Source organism: Vollenhovia emeryi, unplaced genomic scaffold (genome assembly GCF_000949405.1).
Source record: "Vollenhovia emeryi isolate VEMERY1.0 unplaced genomic scaffold, V.emery_V1.0 DF939122.1, whole genome shotgun sequence".
Lineage (NCBI taxonomy): Eukaryota > Metazoa > Arthropoda > Insecta > Hymenoptera > Formicidae > Vollenhovia > Vollenhovia emeryi.
In genome coordinates, this window is record NW_011967244.1 from 3,802,374 (window position 1) to 3,814,107 (window position 11,734).

Below are 11,734 nucleotides of genomic sequence, written 5' to 3' on the forward strand. Positions count from 1 at the left end.
ATCTCTTTCTCTTCCTCTCATGGACGCGATGCCCTCGCGGCCACTTTGTCCTCCTCCTTCGTCTCCTTCGTTGACCTCCCGCTTCCCTTTACCCTTTTCTATAGCATGCGGATCAGGATTCTCTCTAACGTACGCCGATCAACTAAATGGACCGTAACGCCGAAGTCTGAACGATAATGCTCGAGGTCTATCGTGACGTCGCCTCGCGCGATAATAGCCTGCCGATTTTAGAGCGATTAGAGGCGAGCGGCCTACGTGTGTGTGTGTGTGTGTGTGAGCGCGAGGGTGAAAGCTTCGATAATTGGGAATGGTGTAGACCCGAGCCACGGAAAGATCGAGTTAATACACGGCAGTTCCCTGCCCGAGAGAGTGCTTTCTAACCGACTCTACGGCTACCGTCCAAATAGAGTCATCGCTCGAGATACGGCATTGCAAATGAGCGGCGCGCGCGTTATTTTCTCGCTTTAATTTCCGCTTCCGTCTAATCGTTCCGATTGTGTGCACGATTAAGTGCGTGGAACAAGTAGCGCTGCCCCCATCTCTCGATTGTGAGAACGTTCAGTCTCAGCTTATATCCCGCCGTCGGCCAATCTCGCTCCTTTCCCCGGGATTTAATTTATACGTTCCATTATTACATTTTTTATATATTACTGCGAAAGTTTCGAAAGAATTGACCTCCGCCTGTTCGAATTGGATCCGCGATACGCGGAACTAATGCGGCTCGTTTGGTCTAATAGGGTACGCGGCGTGTATCGTTTGTCAGCGGGGTCCGATATCCTCGACGGGATTCGTGACCAGCCTGGCGCTTTTTGCGCTCGGTCGACGTAAACGCCCACCCGAGGAGGAAAGTGAATCACAGCGGCGGCCGTCGAGTGAAAATCATCTAGTGAAAATGTGAAGGCCGGGTAGAGTGGCGATTTGAAAGTTCTGCCGTAGCTTCCAGCTACAAGTCGATTTTCACTCTGCCGCCGCCGTCGTGGATATGCCCTCGTGAAACGCTCGGTAAAAGGTCGGCCAGCGCGGATCATTGTGCGATCCCGGGTACCGGCACTTACGTACACACGTGCAGGCGCCGACGAATGCAGCGAATCTCCGACGAACAATGTCGGTTCTCTTATGTAACTTGATACTTCGTTAAAAATTTACAGGAACGTACTCTCTAAAAATCAATCAGTGAATTATCACTGAAAACAGTGAATATTCGAGTCGAAATCTTGGCCCTATGTTGAACCTTTAATTCTATTATATAGTTGGACCTAAGACAGTAAAAGAGGTCGAACTGCAAGTACAAAATTTACTCCTACTTTAAAACTGATAGTGTCGGAAATTTCTACTTTTGCCAAATTAGCATTAAAGTATGTCCTTTTAAGTAGGGGCTAAAGCAAATTTTTAGAATTAAATATTCAAGGGAGGAGTAAAAAATAAAATGTCATCAAAGTAGGTTATTGCTGGTCTACGTAAGTGTATAGATCAGTTAAGTAGGTGTAAATTATCCTCAAAAGTTTCAAAATAGTACCAAAATTTCGACTCGGATATAGTCACTGATTTACTGCGATTTTCAGCGGTATACTTATACTTGTAAATCAGTGACTACCCAATTAGCAAAACGTTAGCGGATTGGCGTCAGATTGGCGGTAGATTCATCAGAAACCCACACCAAAACCATCTGTGTCTGTATTTGGCTTTTGTTTTGGCAAGTTTTGGCAACAGAGTTTGTAAAACATACACTGTCAACAGATTGTCGGCCGAATCCGAACAGGTCCAGTTATATCAGCAGATTTAGTTGTATTTCTGCTGGCGTGTTGACAAATATATCAGTTCCTGTATGCAGTCTTCCTGCCTTCGAAATTTGCTGTGGGCATTTGACGAAATCTGTTCCGACAGATTTGGCTATCTAGGTATTCACTGTTTTCAGTGATAATCCACTGAGTGACTTTCAGAGAGTACGCACATTTTCCATTTATTATATCTTGGGAAAAATTTAAACTCATATATTTATCTTGTACATTACATTGTTCGAAGATCGACATTGCCGATGTCAACGTTTCTTTGTCAAAATCTTGTTCTCTAAAAGTCAATTGGCGAATTACCATTGAAAATAGTGAATACTCACTAGCTTATCGTTGTCTGTGAAAGTCGCGGAATTTACCATCGGCAATCATTTCGTCAATTTTCTTTAATTGCTGTACATGCAGCTTACTTATGTATATAGACAGTTTACTAAAGTAGCCACTTCGACTTTTGATTTCAGGTATCCTTGGTGTGCACTATTTGAATGATATCGTCAAGGTGAAACGAACTATGCCAACAAGTAAGTAGACTTTTAACAAATGCAGATTATCTTACCCGTGTATACCTTATCGCTTACATACGCAATGACGACATCCCGTCTCTTCCTTTTCGTCCTCATCGTCTCGCCAAGTTAAGCGAACTTGTGCATTGATATTCAAGCGGACTGTCCCAATCGCATCCTTTAATTAGCATATGCTTTAATCTTCAGATTACGATAAAACGGTCAGTTTGCATATCAATAAATGCAGTGCCGCGTTTATAATGGAATGAATAAAATAAAAGATTCATTTTTTAACAACGAACACGAATTATTGCCAACTTATTGAAAATTATTAAATATTACAAATTGTGGTATCGGGAATACGTATGAAAATTAACGAGGTCGAAAGTGTTTGCTAAAATTCAAATTGCATAGAGTTTCTTTTCCGGGAATGCTTCGGACTCGGGTGTCATTTTTCGCAATGTCGTTTACGTCAAAGCCTCGTTTTAAGTGAGACATCTCTTGTCGGCTTATCGCCGACGCCTCTTCCGCATACTTCATCGTAAGTCCGCGTGCGAATCCGCCGCATTATTTCTTTATCGGGAACGCTCATTCCTGCGTGATGAGCCGCGAATGCTTTATGGGCGCGAGCGAGACGGAGCGACGACGAGGACAAAGGGGAAGAAGACGCGGCAATTTGTACCGTTGCACGTAGACAACGATATTTCGCAGCTATTGTGAATACACTCGAACGTGACATCATTCGTCCTCGCGGTTACATAAAGATATCGGCGTCGTTAGTCGCCAACATCGATGATCCTTACGTGATTCCTTACGGCGCGCGTGCACTTAACGCGATGCGCGCATTTAACGCTCCCGTGTAATCGTGTCGTGCCGACATTTAAGGACTAATGGCTGCACGTGCGGTCGTTGCTGATGACCAGATTAAAGAGGAGGGGGGGGGGCGAAAAAAAGGAAAATATATCCATAAGCATTGTGTCTCGGAAACGCCGAGAACCGGAATGCCGCCGAGGCCACGCTAATTTTTCAATTACACTGGACTCGCTTTATTTCACAACGTAATTTAATTCGTGTATCTTGTAACAGCTTAAATCACATACAATTTGATACGTCGTGTATCCCGCACTCCTGCAGGTTGGTACTTCTTATCCTTTAATTTATTTCGAGCAAGCTTTGATAAAATTTTGCTTTAAGCCTATTACGCCGGGGACACTCCACAATTATCGCTCGAAGAGTATTTTAATAACGTAATATAACGTGATAATAATATACCATATTTCATAAATTAATTACAGTAAAAGTTTTGATATCGAGGTCACGATAATTTCCAATACTCATTTACTCAGGAGTGAAATTACAGATATCAACCGATGGCATACGAGCTACGCGTAAGAAGTGGAAACAAAATCACTTGGACAATAAAAATCAGTGTTATATAAGCCGCGAAAACCAATGGCAGATCGGTGTGAATGCAATTACGTATTTAATCCGATATGATATCCGTCGATTTCCAATCGCACTTCTGCATCGTATTTCATTAGTGATTAATTCGCGGGATACGCTTGAAATTTTAGCGAATACAGCGGCGCATCAGAGGCAAACAATGTTAAGTCACATCTTTTTTTGCAAAAACGACAAGTTGTTTGAATCAGTTCAACAAAACTGGCGCAGGGGAATCTCGTTTCCGGAAACAATGTGACTTAACGTTGTCTGCCTCCAATGTCGTATTCCACCAATGTAGTTAAATTTTGACCTCGGTTCAGTTTACCTTTCATTTTTGTCCGACTCGTAGAACTAGAAAAAGGTAGAAAGAAAGTTAAACGGGGACTAAATTTGACCCGCATAGACAGAAATGGACGTAAGGCTGTTTAGTCGAAACGTGAGAGATCGTCGTTTCCGAGGGGGAAACCGCTGACCAAAATCTTGTACACCAATGCCCACTAATACCCAGCGGGGATTACTTTAACTTATTTATCTTGTTTTATCTCATTTTATCTTTATAATGTCCCAGCAAGGCCTAGTGCCCAAAAAGTGCCTAGTAATGCCCAGTAATGGCGCAAATCTGTACACCACAATGCCCTCAGCGGTTTCCCCCTCGGTCGTTTCATAAGGTTGACGAAACTCGGCCGACGTGGATGAATATTCCAGATCGACCATCGGCACGACCGTGTTCGCGCGCTCGCCCGATCGCGTCAGCGTCGTTCTCGTCGAGGAAGCTAACTGTTTGACTTAACATTGTCTGCCTCTAATATCCAATTCTATCAATGTAGTTAAGTTTTGACCTCGGTTCCGTTTACTTTCTACTTTGTCCGACTCGTAGGACTAGAAAAAGGTAAAAAGAAAGTTAGACGGAGGCTAAAGTTAACCCGCGTGGACAGAAATGGACGTAAAAGGCCGTTTAGTCGAAACGTGAGAGATCGTCGTTTCATAAGGTTGACGAAACTCGGGCCGACGTCGCGGGATATTCCAGATCTACCATCGGCACGACCGTGCTCGCCCGATCGCGTCAGCGTCGTTCTCGTCGAGGAAGCTAACTGTTTGATTAGATTAGCGTGTGCAAATAACGGCGACGGCGGCGGTGATCCGACCTCGGTCCTGGCGAGCGACGCGGATCGTTGGGGCTTTGTCGAAAACCTCCGGGAAGTAACCGACGAAAAAGAAAGCCGCGACCGTTTCCGGGATCGGTGGAGCGGCACAATGGGCGAGGGCGAGCACGTAGCCGCGGTGTAGCGACCATCGAAATGGTTATTTTCGACGGTGAGGCCGTCTAGGACGCGGTAAAACGAGCGCTCGAGGACACCCCGCGTGTGTGTTGCGCGTACGCGTGTCTGTACGTGTGGCGACGTATGTTCCTCTTCGCCTCTCACGTTGCCGTGCCATCCATTCTACACCCGGCCGAACCTACACGGAGACGTAACTTCAACACGACCTCCGGCGTTTCCTGCTTGTCGTTCAGCGATCGATAATAGTTCGGCAGTGATCGATCGCTGAACGACGAGGCGATGCATTACGTGCCGGGCGTCGAAAGAACGCGTTGCTCGCTAAATGAAACAACGTACGGCCCTTTCTCTCCAAGGATTCTTCGCGCTCGCGCAAGTGTCTCGAAATTAGACGGCCGTCCGTTTCGATATTCGAAAGCGATCTTGCCCCCCGGAAACGTATATCCGGTCGGAATTGTAATCACATTGATTTTAAATCGATGAATTGTGTAGACAGCCTCGGGAGTGGGCTTGGAATAGAATCTAATTAGTTGGGCGAATATGCAAAGTAGATTTATCGGCCGTCTCGACTTGTGCGCTTTTGACCTCCTCGCCCCCTTCAGTCCCTGGCTTTTCGAGCACTCGCGGTACCTCGAGGTGTCTTTTATTCCCGCGTCGTTCGGCGGAGAGGCAATTTCATTAGGCCCGACCGTATCTCGGGCTATTTGCCGAGCGACGTTATTCGATATTAGTTTATTCCGAGCGCGGGTGATCGATAGCGCTCTCGTCGTCACGCGGCGAGAAGCGCGTGCGAGGAGCACACGTCGTTCTACATCGCTTTTAGATTGCAGAATGACCTTAACCCCGGTATCGGTAATCGATGGAATCGATCCGGGTCTCCGCGTTCGCCACCCCGCGCGGAGGTATCCACCGGCCATCCCCCGGAGGCCGCCGAAGGCCACGGTCGACTAATCCAAACCTGACAGATTCTCGTGAAATATGCATCGAGTCCTCGCCGAATTTCTCCCCGGGCTCCCTTTTTAGCGAGCCGCCGTTTCTAGATCACTTGACTAAAGAGCCGCCCTGAATATCCCTCGCTCTCGCACGACAAACGGGCGTCACTGGTGTGTACTCAACATTCCAAATATAAGATCGGGGCAACCATCCTAAGTTAGGAGAATTCGCAAAAGCCCACATCTTAAGGCCTGCGTTCGCGATGCTAGAACTTGATCCAAGTTCTAGGTTCGAGAAATGCGCAGCCAATCAAGAAGCTACACATTTTTCGGGACTAGAACTTGGATCTAGCATCGTGGATACAGGCAGAAATTCTTTTCTGATGAAATTCGACGTTGATTGAAAAAAAGAAGGAGTTTTTCCTTCGAAACCTTGTCATATTTTATCGTTGCAAAACCCGCGTTACGTCGAGCTTCTCTTCTCTTGAGCGAGACAATTCGCGATCGATTCACAATCAGACACGACTTCCGCGAGAATTCCCGGCAAATAACACCTGCCTCACGATCGACGGAAAACTCGGTAATTAAGCTATGTAATACACCGGTCTTCGTGATTCGAGCGCGAACCAGTTCGATGCGATCTTAGGTTCGTCGTCGGGCTGCAGCCGGCCTCGCCTCCGTACGTTTTACGGTCGAGCGAATCCGAACTCGCGCGCAAGGGTAATTAAGTTAACGAGCCGACCCGGGAGCACCGTTAATTAATTTGTCATACCGGGCTCCTCGGTGAATTCCGAGTAAGACTATTAAGCGCGTTTCCGTTCATCTCGCGACGGAGCGCAAATAATGGGCGCGTTTAATCCGCTTAACTGCATTGTTTTTTTTTTGCAAATACGTAATACGCATTTTACACAGTGTCCCAGTCCTCATTCCAGACGAAAGAAAGGAATGAAGTGCACCAAAGTGCGAATCGCGTTACTAATTGTGGGCCCCAAAATGGGTTGCTGTCTTTTTTTTCCCAGAGTACGGATGCTATGACCTCCGCGTTCGATGAAAATTTCTGTCCTCCGAGCGAAACTTTGAGTTTGAGAAACGGGAAAGAGTCACTGGGGGCTAAATCTGGTGAATACGGGGGGTGGTCAATCAGTCCGAGCTGCAATCCGTGAACTTTGGCCCGATACACACGATTTTGTTCATGTTTACGAAAATACTAACATCCGCCGACACAAGCGACCGTCGTACAACTATTGAGGTTCCAAAATGGCTGAAATTATCAGAGGTATCCTTCAAAGCATGTACGGTCGCAGTACTGAAGTGACGACGACGAGTAATGCCATCTTCGTGTCGAGGCTCAACACTTTTCAACCCACCCTCGTAATTTGTCCTCGTAAATTACAAGGTGCACGATAGAGTGACGTGTGTTCGGCTAAATATAAATTTGCCGGGTCAATTTGTGGACGGACGATCTTCGTACGGCTTTTCTGTTCGGTAAATATGTATAACACGAGTTGTAAAAAAAAAAGAAGGAAAAATAGTTACATCGATCGGTGCCGCGCGCGCGACAGTGTCTCTCTTTCTCTCTTTTAAAGCGGAGATCGCCTAACGCGCGCGCGACGCCTTGGCCCACAAGAGAGGTGCCGACCTCATTTTTATTACAATTCAAACGCGCCCTCCCACCTGTCCTCCCAGAAGAAATGTCAGCGATTGTCGGCGGAATCGGGCACACGGAGAAATCTCTTTCGTCGATATGAATAATATCGCCGCTCCGCGCCGCGCGAGCCGTCGCGGCAAGCGGAATTCCTTGGCGCGCGCGACACGCCCGTATTGTGTTCCGCGATTAGACATAAAAATTGAATTTCACGGATTCGACGGGGGCGTGGGTAGAGTAGAGGAGAGCCCGGCGTTATCGGATCGCTTTTACGCGCCCGCGCGCGCGCGCGCGCGGCCTGCCGAGCGCGTTCATTTCGCGCGTATCGCCAGGTGAGAGTGCGACGGGGACGCGCGTCGGCCGCGCACAATGAAGAAAGTGGAAAACAACGGCTGTCGTTCAAGCCGCTTATATTAAGGGAAAGTCGGGACTGGATCGAGCGTAGGAAACGCGGAATTGCTCTCTCGCGAGGGAACGAGATCGAAGCGGGGCGAAATCGCGCGGCGGCGAGCTGCTGCGTCGATCGCCAGCCTCGTATCGCGGCACGAGCGGCGAGCCCGGCGGCTGCGATCGCCTCTCGGGGACGATGATCCAAGCGCGCGAATCAAGCCGGCGCGTCGTGAGAATCGCGTCGCGTCTCGCGCTCGCGCAATACCGCGGAGCGGCGCGCGATAATATTCGCCGCCGCGTATAGGAGCGTGTCCTACGACGAGTTGCTCTAACGGTCTTCCGCCTTGACCGAGTTGAGCGAGGTCCGTGTCAGATCCCAGCGTCTTGACTTTGACTCCGTTTTATCGTAAAAGTCATTTCCACGATCAATTACCCGACCGTGAAGCGACCGGCGCGGCGCGCGCGCGCGCGCGAGCGAGCGAGCGAGCGCGAGACCGCGCGACCCGTCCTCACCGCCTCCCTTCGTCGGCCGCCGGAGCTCGACGCGAACTCGCGTTCGGCCGCGCCGCGTAATGGCCAGAGACTGGCCATAAGAGTTGGTCAAATTCCTGCGAGTGAGAGAGAAACATGGGCTATCGTTACGATCGTAGAAGAGTGGCCTGTGCTTCTCTCTCACTCGCAGGAATTTGACCAACTCTTTATGGCCAGTCTCTGATGACGAAGTCGCTAATCGCGTCCAGTCCGAATGAGCCGTAACGCTCGTTTCGCCGATCGTTCGTCGAGCGAGAGGCTCCGCCGCGTTTCCGCGAGATCCTCGGGAAAAATTCTCCCGATTTCCACCTACGGTCCCGCGTCTCTCTCGCAGCGAGGCCAACTCCCGCGACTCTAGCGGAGTCGCCTCGCCGACACCGCGCGCGCTCCTTCGATCGTTAGCGCTTTAACCTTTCGCGACTTGGAGTTTCCGAAAATAAATCGATGCTAAATGTCCCGGCTGTTATAATGCCAGCCTTCGATATTGATTTGTGTGAATAATTCCGTTCTTTAGAGATAGGACGGTTACGGCCGCTCGGAGGTTAATAAATTCCGTTTTTATCTCGTTGCTGTACGGAGTAGCAATCGGCTGGATTTACGAGGGAAATACATAATTCGCGGCTCTTCTTTATGCCGCTGCCCGGCGTTTTGCGCCGTTGGGCGGGCGGGAGGACGTCGTCTTCGGACGAGCTCTCTCGTGGAAAAGTCCGGACGAGGAAGCCGCCGGGGCTTCGCTCGAGGTCGCGCACGAGCCGCGTGTCTCGCAGTTGTTTTTCTTCATAGAAATCACGCGTGCCCCGGGAGATAGCAGGTGTCTTCGAGCGCCGCGCGTGCTCGCGAGCAACGATCGCGATAAGAGAGAGGAAAGAAAAAGCAAGAGGAAAACTCGCGGAAATGCCCGGAGCGGCCTAAATAATGGCAACTTTGACGGCTCCGTCGACCGCGCTGGATCTCTCTTTTTAGCCGCTTCGCTTGGCATTTAATCGACGGCCGTGAGGAACGTATGCATTTACAAGCGCCTATTTACATACGCGGTCCGACAGGCCGCACAAAAGTATTAATAATTTATCTTCTCGGGAGAGACCAGTCTATGATAAAGTGATAAATTTGAAACGCATGTCGTACGTATACGCGTGTCGAGCGGGAACGTTTTTGACATTGCCGGATGGAGCAATGAGCAACGACTCGGAGCGTGTGTTGGCGCGCGTGAATAATAATCCGCCAATATTTTTCCGGCGAAAGCACGTGCCCCGGCGCGCACGAGTACACTGACGAAAAAAAATTTTTTAACCAAGTAAATAGATTTACTTAAAATTATTTTTGTCGCTGAACTAAATATTTGTTCGTTTAAATAAAAATATCAAATTTCAAGTAAATCTATGTATCACATTAAGTAAATTAATTTATATCATTACATTTTCTACATTCAAATGAAGATTTCATGAGATATAGAATACTATTTATTAAATGAAATAATTGTTTTTGTTAAATAAGAAAACCAATTTTCTTTGCTGTGAAAATTACATCTTACAATTAGTCAACACTTTATAGAATTAAAATACAATTTTTTAAATTTAAAATTATCTACACTTGGATATTTATTATAAATACTTAAATTAAAGAACTGCATGTTTTAATTTGTTTATTATTTTCAAAATTTAAGTTAATAAGTTGAAACCCTGGCTGAGGTAATATTTTTCGTAATAAAAGAATATAAAATATTTGGACATTAACACCCTGTCTCTTAGTCCTTTATTCCTTCAAATTTGTGTTTATCTTGTGAATAATTAAATTGGATTTCTTATTGAACAAAAACAATTATCACATTTGAGCCATACGAATTGTATTAATTTGTTAAGTTAATAAGCTATTAGGAGCCACGTAATGAATAATTTTCGTAAGTAAAGTAATATTTTTTTTATTAAGATATTTTTTATCAGTGTACAGTGCAACGCTCTGACATTTTCACAGACGCGAGATCGTTACTCGCTATCCAGCGAGGGTACATCTCGCCCGGCACCGGTCCACGACACGCGGAAGACGCTACTCGGCGCGAGATAAACCAGTACGAGTCGGAAACGCGAGCAACGCCAAGTTGTGAAACCGTACACTGAGAGGCCCATTTTGTTGAATAAAACAAAATTTAGTTGACTCAACTGTATTTCTTGTCTGGATATGAGCAAACAAATCTTTCAGTTGATGCAACAAAAAATTTAGTTGGAAAATTTGGTTATGTCAACACACAAATTTGGTTGAGTGGACATGTGCAGAATCCTTTTTCAACATTCAACGAAACGATCCAATCAAAATTGTTTCGTTTCATTCAAGAAAATGGGTCTCTTGTATAGCCGGGCTATCTCGCTTACGAGTTCGGCGGCCATCTAGTGGCGGAATACTGTACTTTGGGATGGACGAATTTGTTATCTCAACCACAAAACGTTGTTCAAACAAACAACTCGTGGAAACGAATTATTTAGTTGTAACATTTAACTTCTTTTCAGCAACGTAGCTTTCGTTTTATACAACCAAGTTACATGTCCGGCCAACAAAATGATTCAATCAAATTATTTCGTTTCATTCGACAATATGAGTCTCTCAGTGTACAATCCGGATATCCGCGTTAACATTAGCGCGGCCGCTCGATACGTCCCCGATTCACGTCCGGCGCGTCTACCGAAACGCAAACGCGCTTCCTACGGGCATTACAATGCGATGCGTCTTAATTTGTCCTTTAATCCCCCCTGTCCGCGCGCATATTTCACATCGATCGCATTAATCAGACATCATTCGGCATGTCGACGTTCGACATGAGAACGTTGCTCCAGGCTCCCCCGGCGCGCCGAGAAATCGCATCGGGCTCGCCGGAGCGTAGAATGGTATGGAATACATGACGGTGGTGGCGGCGGCGACGGTGGTGGAGGTAGTGGAAGTGTACGCTCGCTCTCATTAGCCATGGTGAGTGCTCGACATGGTGTGGTACCACCACCGCCGTCGCCGCCGTCGCCGTCGCCGCCGCCGCCGCCGCCGCCGCCACCGCCGCATGGCATAGGTGGTAGCTTCGTTCTATCGACCGAGCGAGCGGCTCGGCTCGGCTCTCTCGTCCCGTGACCTGACCTCGTCTGAACCCTCCGCCGTCGCTGCTGCTGCTGGCTGCGCCTCTTTCTCTTTCTCTCTCTCTCTCTCTCTCTCTCTCTCTCTCTCTCTCTCTCTCTCTCGCCCTCTC

General features: G+C 47.5%; 1 protein-coding gene across 2 annotated transcripts in view; it reads left to right on the plus strand.

Moving 5' to 3' along the window:
- The window catches only part of LOC105570037 (protein roadkill), an 88,839-nt gene that overhangs the window by 32,913 nt on the left and 44,192 nt on the right, over positions 1 to 11,734 (plus strand). For both annotated transcript variants that reach the window (XM_012026960.1, XM_012026961.1), the window contains exon 3: positions 2,252 to 2,311. The gene's annotated coding sequence lies outside the window, so the exon portion shown is untranslated. The remainder of the gene's footprint in view (positions 1 to 2,251; positions 2,312 to 11,734) is intronic.